The sequence below is a fragment of the Saimiri boliviensis genome, chromosome 19, assembly GCF_048565385.1.
Source record: "Saimiri boliviensis isolate mSaiBol1 chromosome 19, mSaiBol1.pri, whole genome shotgun sequence".
NCBI lineage: Eukaryota > Metazoa > Chordata > Mammalia > Primates > Cebidae > Saimiri > Saimiri boliviensis.
In genome coordinates, this window is record NC_133467.1 from 36,783,310 (window position 1) to 36,795,432 (window position 12,123).

Consider the following 12,123-nt stretch of genomic DNA (forward strand, 5'->3'; position numbering starts at 1 on the left):
CGCTTGGCAGCTGCCCAATCAGCGTCCTTGTTTGTGTGGTGCCGCCGCCGCCGGTGCAGCCGCCGCCGCCGCCGCTGCCCCCGTCTGTACCGCAGTGTCTGCTCCGCCCGCCCGCCCCGGTCCGGCCCGCCCCCCTCCCCCACCCCCGCCCCTAGTCCCGTCAGCAGGGTCTGGATCCCACTGTGCCGTCGCCTCTTCCTTTTTCGACGCCTCCGCCGCCGCCTGAGGAGGCGAGCTAGCCGGGAGTTACACCGCCACCGCCAGGTGAGGCGCTTTGGCCTAGGCCAGCCTGGCCGCCCGCCCGCCCGGGGGCGGTGAGGAGCGAGGAAGGGAAGGAGGCTGGGAGGAGGCGGTGGTGGCGGAGGTGGGGGAAGGGAAAGGTGGAGGGGCGGGGGGAGGGGAAGCGCCCGCGAGCCGACGCCCGCCCGCGCGCCCCCGCCTTGCGTCCCCCTCCCCCCACCCCGGCACGGCGCGCCCCCGCCTCGCGTTCCCTCTTCAGCTCATCCTCTCCCCCCTCCGCGCGCGCGACCCGGTCTTTCACTTCGGCCTCGCGCGCCCCCAGCTCGTGTCCCTTCATTCCGTCTCCTTGTACTCTTTCTCCCCTCCCTCACGCCCCGTTTCCCCCGCCATCCCCGCTTTCACTCCCTGCCTCATGCCCGCCATGCTCCCCTCCTTTCCTCTCTAGCGCGCCCCCCCCTTTTTTTTTTTTAAACTCTCTCCACCCTCAGTGGTGCCCTCAGGGTGCGGGGGCCGTTCCCTGCTCTCAGGCTTGTGTTTGCGGGCGGATGGGACGAATGGGGGAACTAAGGGTGAAGGAAGCACCAGATAATTATCTGTGTTTAGGGAAAGGGATCAGGAGCTCAGAACCTTACCCCTTTATTTCGTCGTCCACCGTTCCCTCGCCCTCGCCCTCCCGTAGGGGAAGAGAATTGTCTCAGCCTGTGTGGGCACTGGGCTTCCACAGCGACTAGGCTTGTGGGACACATTGGATCTGTCTCCTAGTTTAGAGCCTGAGGGTCGGTAGAACTTACCCTTCCCTGACCAAACCGGGACTTAGAGTACTTTTGGCCTCCCAGCTCTCAGTTGCACTGGGGAGCGAGGCACTCCGGCGAGTGCAGAGGTTTAGGTGCCACTCTCGCGTTCGCTACAGCTTTCCCCTTTCATAAAGGTACAGCATCAACTTCCAAACACAAGATGTTAGCTCATAGGGCTGGCACGGAGGTGGAGGTGGAGGCTTGGTGGTGGGTGGCATGTGCATGCCGACTGAGCTAGCTAGCAACCTTTTTCCTCGGCTGTCCCCTGCAGAATCGGGTAGCTTCCTGAGAACCAGTTTTCTCACTTCTGATAAATGCTTATTTGGAGGGTGTGTGTGTGTGTGTGTGAGAGAGAGAGAGAGAGAGAGAGAGAGGGAGAGAGAGAATATGGAGGGGATACTTAATGTATCAGCAAAGGGCAAGAGCAGTGTTTTCAGGCCAGACTGCAAAAGAGTAATTTGGACTTGTAGCTGATGGAATAAAAATGGGTTTAGGAGATCTGTGTTGGAGAAGAGCTGATGCTTTTGTAGTTTTTAGGGCATTTTTTTCTAAAAATTTGTATTTCGCGGAGAAAAGCATGCTTGTGGTGGTACAAAGGGAAAAGCAAACTTCCCTCACACCTCTGTCCTCCAGCCATCCCTTCCCCTCCCCTCCTAGTGCAGATGACAGCAGCATGGTGTCTATATGTTATTTTCTGGCAGCAGCGTGGTGTCTATATGTTGTTGATGATTATCCTATTTGGGAATTTAGTGCTAACTTTATTGCTGTTTATTTGGTTTGCTGACCTGAACTCTTGCTTGAAGTCTGGTGACAACTTGGATTCTTATTTTTGGTACTGGAGCATTCTTTCGAGTATTGTCCTAGAGCAGTATTTCTGTCAGTACTTAGTTGGGAAGGAGGTCACTTCTGGAGGTGCTATGGAGGGGTTCAGTATATTTTGAAGGAAGTCCCACACTTGTAGTGCTGCTTGTGTGTGTGTGTGTGTGTGTGTGTGAGAGACATACCTAGTCCCTGCAATTTGGGAATGATCTGGGTCAAGGATCAGATACATATAAACGGATAGCTTATATGAGTAATTTGTAGATGGTAGAGCTGTCTTCACTTTTTAGGTGAATAGACTTTTTAATCCAGTGGCAGTGATAGTCATCATGGAACAAGGTAGAAAAGTACTAATCAACAGGAATCAGAAGGCTGAATCTATAGGCTGGGTGACCCAGTTTGAGAAGAGGTGAGGCTTACAGACTTCTGTCTTGCCTACTATTCCTTACTTGAAAACACTCTCCATGAGGTGAGAGTGATTTGTAGTTGACAGCACATCCATCTTTATGATACTGTGGTTTGCCTCCCATGACTGTATGTGATGTCTGTTAACTTCCTGTTTAGAGGCAGTCCTGCTAGGGTCTGAATATAGGCTGCCTTCGAATGCTTTTTTAATAACAGTGTTAACCAGGTTCCCTGATCAGCCCTTCAAATCTAAATTCTGGCAGTAACTTTTACTGCTGTGCTTAGCATAGGGCCACAGGGTGGTGGCAGAGGGAGGTGTGAGGTATTTGTTCTGAGCCTCACAGCCTTAAATTACTTTCAAAAGCTTGTATGCTGTCTCCCATTTTAGGAGTTCATCTCCTTCTCCCCGTTTTTGCTAGATAGGTAAGGGTGGACCTCCAGGTTGAATTTTGGGGATCATTAGAAGGTGTCCTAATTATGTGTTGGGACCTCTGAATTCATCTCACCTTTAAGCAGTGAGTCTTGTATGTTGCATGTAAAACATGCCTCTTGTTTCAATTTACTGATTCTTCCTTCCTTTCCTCCCCCACCCACCAAGTTGGAGGTATATGTGTAGGAAAATAGCAGCTGTGCTGTCCTGATTTCTAGACTCTGGAGCATATTCCATGTTAGCCACCCCATTGGGAGTCATGCTGACAGCCCCTCTGCACTTAGCTCAGAAGGTTCATGTTGCTTGGCTCATTGAGAAAAGGCAACCAGCTCTGGTTAATTAAAACAACTGCTGGAGAATCTGAAGGATTGAGCCATAACTGAGACTGAGGGACTTTCTTGTCTAGACCTTTGCAGTATTTCAAGCCCTGCATCATTACATAGCAAGGCACGATAGCCAGACATTTTCTGAGGTAGTTTGGAGGGAAAGAAAAAGTAAAGACACACACCCAGATTGACTATAAATCTAGTTCTGGCATAAAGCTGTCCACCTCTTGCTTGGGAAAAAATCCAACCTATCAGACAATACCACACAGAGTTGCAGTTCTGCTGTTGGCTAAGCCTGGGAGAAGATATATAAGGAAGTTGAGTTTCTGAAAATGACTGGATTTTGGGGTGAAAGCTTCTATTAGCCATGTTGTTTGGTTTATCCTCAGTAATATCAGTGAAGCTTTTTGTATAGGTCCTGGTTGGGGATTTTAGTGGCTCTGGAATCCTTGAAGCAGGAGTCTCCTTTCTTTGTGTAGCAGTGATGAAAGCCTCTGAAGAATAGGTCTGATTTGAAACAGACCCCTCCTCATGTTCCATCTTTTCCTTTTTCCCTTGTGGATTATGAAATATTCCTATATAGCTTGAATTCATCCAGTAGGAAGGGAGTGCCCCAGGGTCTATAGGGCTTAACTTGTCTGAGGTATTTAGATGGTGGCATTGGTAATGTTTGCTGTCTCTCACAAAACTCTCTTACCTTTGCCATTTACTTAAGTTACCATCAGCTGACAAGAAACTATCAACAGTTTTGGGTTATAGTACCAAAAGCAGCAGATGACTAAGAACACATCATTTGTTACTTTTGAGATATGAAGTGGTCAAATCCAGACCTCAAAGAATCACAGTAACTGCAGAAGCATCTTTGACAATGTGTGAACTTAGTTGTTATTAATATTAACTAGTAAACTGCTAAGGAAATTAAGGGAAATTAAAGCAATTCCATGTTCCTGAGTCATTCTCTTGTTATTTTTTACACCTGGCTAGTTCTATTTTATTTTATTTTACTTTTTGAGATGGAGTTTCACTCTTGTCACTGCCCATGTTGGAGTGCAGTGGCGTGATCTCAGTTCACTGCAACCTTTGCCTCCCTGGTTCAAGTGATTCTCCTGCCTCAGCCTCCCAAGTAGCTGGGATTACAGTCACCTGTCACTATGCCTGGCTAATTTTTGTATTTTTAGTAGAGACGGTTTCACCATGTTGGCCAGGCTGGTCTTGAACTTCTGACCTCAGGTGATCTGCCTGCCTCAGCCTCCCAAAGTGCTAGGATTACAGGAGTGGAGACACTGTGCCTGGCCTTAGTATCCATTTTAAAAAATAATTGAGGATGCTATTACCTAAAGCTGAAAGTCATGCTTTAAATCTCCTGATGAACACTTTCTTGGGCTTGTCTCATTTGAAGGGAAGGTAGAATTTATAATCTTCCAAAATACATGCTGGAATGTTAGTAGGATTCAGATTAGACACCAGGATTAATAAATTCTCATTATAATTGTAAAAAATTACAAATGTTAACAGTAAGGCTTGTGTGTCTCCTACCTAGAAGATTTTTATAAAGTTAGCCTTTTGAGAGTATTTAAATTCAAACTTGCTGGAAGAGAAGGGGTAAATGAATATGTGGTAGATTAGACTGGTGGAACACAGGTTTTGGAGAGCCTCAAAGTCTGGGGTTGAATTCTAGCTTTGCATTTTTTAAAATGAATACTAAGGCCGGGCACAGTGGCTCTATGCCTGTAATCCCAGTACTTTGGGAGGTTCAGGTGGGCAGCTAACTGACTTTGGATAAGGCTACGAATTTTTTAATTCCCATTTCTCACAGGCAGAGTAATGCCAGTACTTGAAGTAGCTTTGAAGGCTTTGCATGGCTTGCTCTCCCCTACCCCTTCCATTTTTGATTGGATGTCATCTTCCCTCTTGTTGTCTCCATTCCAGCCATACAGACTTGGCCCTTGAATGCAATCAGTCATACTCTTTATCTTAGAACCTTTGTAGGTTCCTAAAACCATTGATTCCTTCTAGTGGGAAAACAACTAGGATTGCCTTACCTCCATAACAGCTTTGCTTAAATGTCACCTTTTAAATTAAATCTTACCCTTCCTCTCTTTAAAATTGTATTTTTGGCGGGGCCCAGTGGCTCACGCCTGTAATCCTAGCACTTTGGGAGGCTGAGGTGGGCAGATCACCTGAGATCAGGAGTTTTGAGACCAGACTGACCAGCTTGGAGAAATCCCGTCTCTATTGAAAATACAAAAACAATTAGCCAGGTGTAGTGGTACATGCCTGTAATCGCAGCTACTCAAGAGACTGAGGCAGGAGAATCACTTGAAACTGGGAAGCGGAGGTTGCGGTAAGCTGAGATCGTGCCACTGCACTCCAGCCTCGGCGACAGAGCAAAACTCAGTCTCAAAAAAAAAAAAAATTGTCAGTCCCCATCCCTCATGCCTAATCATCCTTTGCTGCTCTGTTTTCTTTTTCATAGCACTTACACCTTTATAATGTATTTATTTGTTACACTTACTGCCTATTGGTTCCCTTCCTATGATGTAGGTCTTAGAAGGCATCAATTTGTTTTGCTGATTTGTTAAGTGCCTAGTACAGTGCCTGGCATGTAGTTAATAGTTAATGTTTGTTGGTTGGGCATGGTGGCTCATACCTGCAATCCCAGCACTTTGGCAGGCTGAGGTGGGCAGGTCATATGAGGTCAGGAGTTCAAGACCAGCCTGGCCAACATGGGGAAATCCTGTCTATACTAAAAATACAAAAATTAGCTGGGCATGGTGGTGGACACCTATAATCCCAGCTACTTGGGAGGCTGAGGCAGCAGAATTGCTTGAACCTGAGAGGCGGAGGTTGCAGTGAGCTGAGATTGCACCATTGCACTCCAGCCTGGGTAATAGAGTATGAGAATCAGTTTCTAAAAAAAAAAAAGAAAAAAAAAATAGGCTGGGCTAAGTGACTCACACCTTTAATTCCAGCACTTTGGGAGGCCGAGGCAGGTGGATCGAGAGGTCAGGAGTTCAAGACCAGTTTGGCCAAGATGGTGAAATCCCATCTGTACCAAAAATATAAAAATTAGCCATGCTTGGTGGCAGGTGCCTGTAATCCTAGGTACTCAGGAGGCTGAGGCAGAGAATTGCTTGAATTCAAGAGGTGTAGGAGGTTGCAGTGAGCGAGTTCATACCACTGTACTTCAGCCTGGTGACAGAGCGAGACTCTGTCTCAAAAATAAATAAATAAATAAATAAATAAATAAATAAATTTGTTGGCTGATCCAGTAGGAATAAAAATAGTCTGTTACGGGCCGGGCGCGGTGGCTCAAGCCTGTAATCCTAGCACTTTGGGAGGCCGAGGCGGGTGGATCATGAGGTCAAGAGATCAAGACCATCCTGGTCAACAAGGTGAAACCCCGTCTTTACAAAAAATTTAGCTGGGCATGGTGGTGAGTGCCTGTAATCCCAGCTACTCAGGAGGCTGAGGCAGGAGAATTGCCTGAACCCAGGAGGCAGAGGTTGCGGTGAGCCGAGATCACGCCATTGCACTCCAGCCTGGGTAACGAGAGCGAAACTCCGTCTCAAAAAAAAAAAAAAAAAGTCTGTTACTAATCTCATGTTTGTTTATAACAAAAGTATGAAATATGTTAAGCATAAAATGTTTTATGCAAATAATGATGAAATTATTGCCTTCCCATTAAAATGGTAAAATACACTTGATCATTGAAAAAAATCTTCATGTATATTCCATATATTATTTGTTTTCTAAACTCCAGCCTTTTGTTTCCAGTTGTCTGCCTTGTGCTAGACACATCTACTTCTGTATCAAATTGGTACTCAAACTCAACATTTCCAACATCATCTCTTCCCTGTGATTTATGGAGTCATCTAAACCAGAAATGTGAGCCTCCTTGTCACTTCTGTCTTACCTGTTGCTTTCTAAATATTTCTGAATCTGTATCTGCTTCTGTGTCTCTACTGCTGCTCTCATTCAGCAACTCTTATTTGGAATATTGCCTTGATGTCTTACAGATATGTTTGTAGTCTTGCCCTCCCCCTTTTTTTTTTTTTTTTTGAAATGGAGTCTTGCACTGTTGCCCAGGCTATATTGTAGTGGTGCAGTCTTGGCTCACTGCAATCTCCATGTCCTGGGCTCAAGTTATTCTCCTGCTTCAGCCCCCTGAGTAGCTGGGATTACAGGTGTCCACCACCACACCTGGCTAATTTTTGTATTTTTATAGAGATGGGATTTCACCATGTTTGGCCAGGCTGGTCTCAAACTCCTGACCTCAAGTGATCCACCTGCCTTGGCCTCCCAAAGTACTGGGATTACAGACGTGAACCATGGCACCTGGCCGTTTTATTTTTCTTTCAACTGTCTATCATTGTGTGTTTAAAATAGTCTAAAACTTAATGATTATATTACTTTTGCCTTCTTAAAGTGTTCAGTAGTTTCCAATTATTAAAAGATTAAAATTTAAACTTGGCATGGTATTCAAGGCTCTTTATAATGTTGGCTTTTGCCTTCCTATCCAGCCTTACTTCTCTACCTTATAGTTAATATGTGAGGAAATACAGTGTTTTTTGTTTTTGTTTTTGTTTTTGTTTTTGAGACGAGGTCTGGCTCTGTTGCCCAGGCTGGAGTGCAGTGGTACGATCTCAGCTCACTCTAACCTCTGCCTCCTGAGTTCAAGTGATCCTCCTACCTCAGCCTCCGTAGTAGCTGGGACTATAGGCTTGTGCCACTATACCCAGCTAGTTTTTGAAATATTTTTCTTTTAGTTCCTAGGTAGCTTCCAAATCTCACCAAAAATGCCGCTGCTTCTGGGAAACCTTCCTTGACTTACCCAAAGAGACTTAGATACATTTTATTCTTTGTTCTTGTTATTTATTTTTACTTATTTTACTTATTTGGAGACAGAGTTTTGCTCTGTCACCTAGGCTAAAGTGCAGTGGTGCGATCTTGGCTTACGGCAACCTCCGCCTTCTGGGTTCATGCGATTCTTTTGCCTAAACCTCTAAAGTAGCTGGGATTACAGGTGCCCGCCACTATGCCCTGCTGATTTTTGTAGTTTTTAGTAGAGACGGAGTTTTATGCTGGGATTATAGGTGTGAACCACTGCACCTGGCTGATAATTTTAAATATCATTTGTACCCCTTCCCCAACCCCTAATAGTTTATAAGCATTCTGAAAACGATACTGTGTCTTTTTTTTTTTTGAGACGGAGTTTTGCTCTCGTTACCCAGGCTGGAGTACAATGGCGCGATCTCGGCTCACTGCAACCTCTGCCTCCTGGGTTCAAGCAATTCTCCTGCCTCAGCCTCCTGAGTAGCTGGGACTACAGGCATGCACCACCATGCCCAGCTAATTTTTGTATTTTTAGTAGAGGCGGGGTTTCACCATGTTGACCAGGATGGTCTCGATCTCTCGACCTCGTGATCCACCCGCCTTGGCCTCCCAAAGTGCTGGGATTACAGGCTTGAGCCACTGCTTTTTTTTTTTTTTTTTTGGAGACAGAGTCTCACTCTATATTGTCCAGGCTGGAGTGCAGTGATGCTGTCTCAGCTCACTGCAGCCTCCACCTCCCAGCTTCAAGAGAGTCTCCTACCACAGCCTCCTGAATAGCTGAGACTACAGGTGTCCACCACCAACCACATTGGGCTAATTTTCTAAATTTTTTTTGTATTTTTTGATGGAGGCCGGGTTTCACCATGTTGACCAGGCTGGTCTTGAATTCCTGACCTCAAATGATCCACCCATCTGGCCTCCCAAAGTGCTGAGATTACAGGTGTGAGCCACTGCACCTGACCTTTTTCTTGAGGTGGAGTCTTGCTCTGTCGCCCAGGCTGGAGTGCAGTGGCGTGGTCTCGGCTCATTGCAACCTCTGCCTCCCAGGTTCAAGGAATCCTCTTGCCTCAGCTTCCTGAGAGATTATAGGCGTGTACCACCATACCCAGCTAATTTTTGTATTTTTTCTAGAGACAGGGTTTTGCTATGTTGGCCAGGTTGGTCTCAAACTCCTGGCCTCAGCAATCCACCAGCTTTGGCTTCCCAAAGTGCTAGGATTATAGGCATGAGCCACTGCTCCTCACATTTTTTTTTTTTTTTTTTGAGACACAGCCTTGCTCTGTTGCACAGATTGTAGTATAGTAGCACAGTTATAGCTCAGTATAACCTTGAACTCCCGAGCTCATGCAGTCCTGCCTCAGCCTCCTGAGTAGCTGAGACTACAGGTACGCACTACCAAGCCTGACTAATTTTTTTATTTTTTGTAGAGATGGGGTCTCCCTATGTTGCCCAGGCAGGTCTTGAACTCCTGGCCTCAGGTAGTCCTTCCACCTTGGCCTCCCAAGGTGCTGGGATTATAGGTGTGAAACACTGTACCCAGCCTTGCTGTGCCTTTTTACTATTGTATTTTCATTGCCTAGCATGGTGCCTGTCACCTAAAAAAATATTCAAAAATATTTGCTGAATATTTGGTTGAGAAAACGTGGCATAGATTTAGAAATGCCTCTTCAGTTATGTTCTGGGAGCAGAACAAGGTTGAAGTCTTGGTTCTGCTATTTACCATCTGTGTTACCTTGGTTAAGTCATTGAGCCCTAGTTTCCTCAGCTTAAAAGTGAGAATCAGTAACTGCCTTATATCGCTGTGTTTCTTTGTCAGGCAAATAAGATTATGCATGTAAAGGTACTTTATAAATTGTAAAGCACTGTATTTATTATTATTATTACTATTTATGCGACAGAGTCTCTCTCTGTCACCAGTTTGGAGTGCAGTGGCACCATCTTAGTGTACTGCAACCTCCACCTCCTGGGTTCAAGTGATTCTCCTGCCTCAGCCTCCCGAGTAGCTGGGATTACAGGTGTCTGCCACCATGCCTAGCTAAATTTTGTATTTTTAATAGAGACACGGTTTCACAATATTGGCCAGGCTGGTCTTGAACTCCCATCCGCCTTGGCCTCCCGAAGTGCTGGGATTACAGGCATAAGCCACTGCACCCGGCCAGCACTGTATTATTTTTAATTATTATGTGCTTATACTCAAAACTCTTTTTTTTTTTTTTTTTTTTGAGACGGAGTCTTGCCCTGTTGCCCAGGCTGGAGTACAATGGCGTGATCTTGGCTCACTGCAACTTCTGCTTCCCGGGTTCAAATGTTTCTCCTGCCTCAGCCTCCCAAGTAGCTGAGATTATAGGCGCCTGCTACCATGCCCAGCTAATTTTTGTATTTTTAGTAGAGACAGGGTTTTGCTCCGTTGGCTAGGCTGGTCTTGAACTCCTGACCTCTTGATCTGCCTGCCTTGGCCTTCCAAAGTGTTGGGATTACAGGCATGAGCCATGGAGCCCAACCCCTTGTAACTCTTGAGTCATTTGTTTTCTTAAATATGTTGCTAAGATACCTTCCTTTTTTAATAATTGAAGCCATAAATATTCTTCAATCATATGTGTACTATTTATGTCACTTTTCATTAATAGGTATAGTGTGCTCCTTGTATATCATCTTAAGTATGGCCCGTTTAAAGGGTTTCCCTTTATTCCAATAGATTTTAAAAGGTTGCCAAGGCCAGGTGCAGTGGCTCACACCTGTAATCACAGCACTTTGGGAGGCCAGGGTGAGTGGATCACCTGAGGTCAGGAGTTCAAGACCAGCCTGACCAACATGAAGAAACCCTGTCTCTACTAAAAATACAGAATTAGCCGGGTGTGGTGGCCCATGCTTGTAATCCCAGATACTTGGGAGGTTGAGGCAGGAGAATTGCTTGAACCTGGGAGGCGGAGGTTGTGGTGAGCCAAGATCACACTACTGCACTCCAGCCTGGACAACAAGAGTGAAACTCCGTCTCAAAAAAAAAAAAAAAAGTTGCCATATTGTAGAAAGTTGCACTTCTTAAGGATTTCCTCAGTCTTGCATTCTATAATTTTTTTCTTAGATTTACAAAATGTACATTTTTGCAACTTAGAACTTAAAAGCTTATTCCATTTTAAAATATAAATATAAATTTTCATTTGTTGAGCATTTTTTTGTGTGTAAAGCTTTGTACTATCTTAATTCTTACAGTAACTCTGTGAGGCAGACATTTTGCTGTTTTACAGATGAGAAAACTCAATTCCTAGGGAGGTTGTCATTTTGCTGGAATCTCAGATTTTAAAACGTAGTGACTCTAGCATTTCTTTTTTTTTTTTTCTTTCTTTTCTTTTCTTTTTTTTTTTTTGAGACGGAGTTTTGCTCTTGTTACCCAGGCTGGAGTGCAATGGCGCGATCTCGGCTCACTGCAACCTCTGCCTCCTGGGTTCAGGCAATTCTCCTGCCTCAGCCTCCCGAGTAGGTGGGACTACAGGCGTGCGCCACCATGCCTAGCTAATTTTTTTTTTTGTATTTTTAGTAGAGATGGGGTTTCGCCATGTTGACCAGAATGGTCTTGATCTCTTGACCTCGTGATCCACCCGCCTCGGCCTCCCAAAGTGCTGGAATTACAGGCTTGAGCCACCACGCCCGACCCTTTTTTCTTTTTCTTTTTTTTAAAGATGGGGTTTCACCATGATGGCCAGGCTGGTCTTGAACTCCTGACCTCAGGTGATCCACCCACCTCAGCCTCCCAAAGTGTTAGGATTACAGGCATGAGCCAGCGTGCCCGGCTTGACTCTAGCATTTCTTGAACAACTCTGCCTGACTCCAGAAGTTGTGGACTTAACCATTCTGCTGCTGTTTCTTTTTTAAGTTTTTTTTTTTTTTTTTTGAGATGGAGTCTTGCTTTGTGGCCAGGCTGGAGTGCAGTGATGCAATCTTGACTCACTGCATCCTCTACCTCCTGGTTTCAAACGATTCTCCTGTCTCAACCTCCCGAGCAGCTGGGACTGTAGGCATGTGCCACCATGCCCAGCTAATCTTTGTGTTTTTCGTAGAGAGGGGTTTCTCCATTTTGGCCAGGCTGGTCTCAATCTCTTGACCTCGTGATCTGCCCACCTTGGCCTCCCAAAGTGCTGGGATTACAGGCATGAGCCACTGCGCCCAGCCTGGTGTTTCTTATATAGTTTTATTTATTTATTTATTTTTTGAGATGGAGTTTCGCTCTTGTTACCCAGGCTGGAGTGCAGTGGCGTGATCTCGGCTCACCGCAACC

At 45.6% G+C, this 12,123-nt stretch overlaps 1 protein-coding gene across 2 annotated transcripts in view; it reads left to right on the plus strand.

Annotated features, from left to right (window-relative positions):
* The first annotated feature begins 23 nt into the window (after window positions 1–23).
* GATAD2B (GATA zinc finger domain containing 2B) overlaps window positions 24–12,123 on the plus strand; it is a 129,294-nt gene continuing 117,194 nt past the window's right edge. The window contains exon 1 of one of the 2 annotated variants that reach the window (XM_039460033.2): window positions 24–264. The gene's annotated coding sequence lies outside the window, so the exon portion shown is untranslated. The remainder of the gene's footprint in view (window positions 265–12,123) is intronic. The other variant, XM_039460034.2, reaches the window with a different exon arrangement.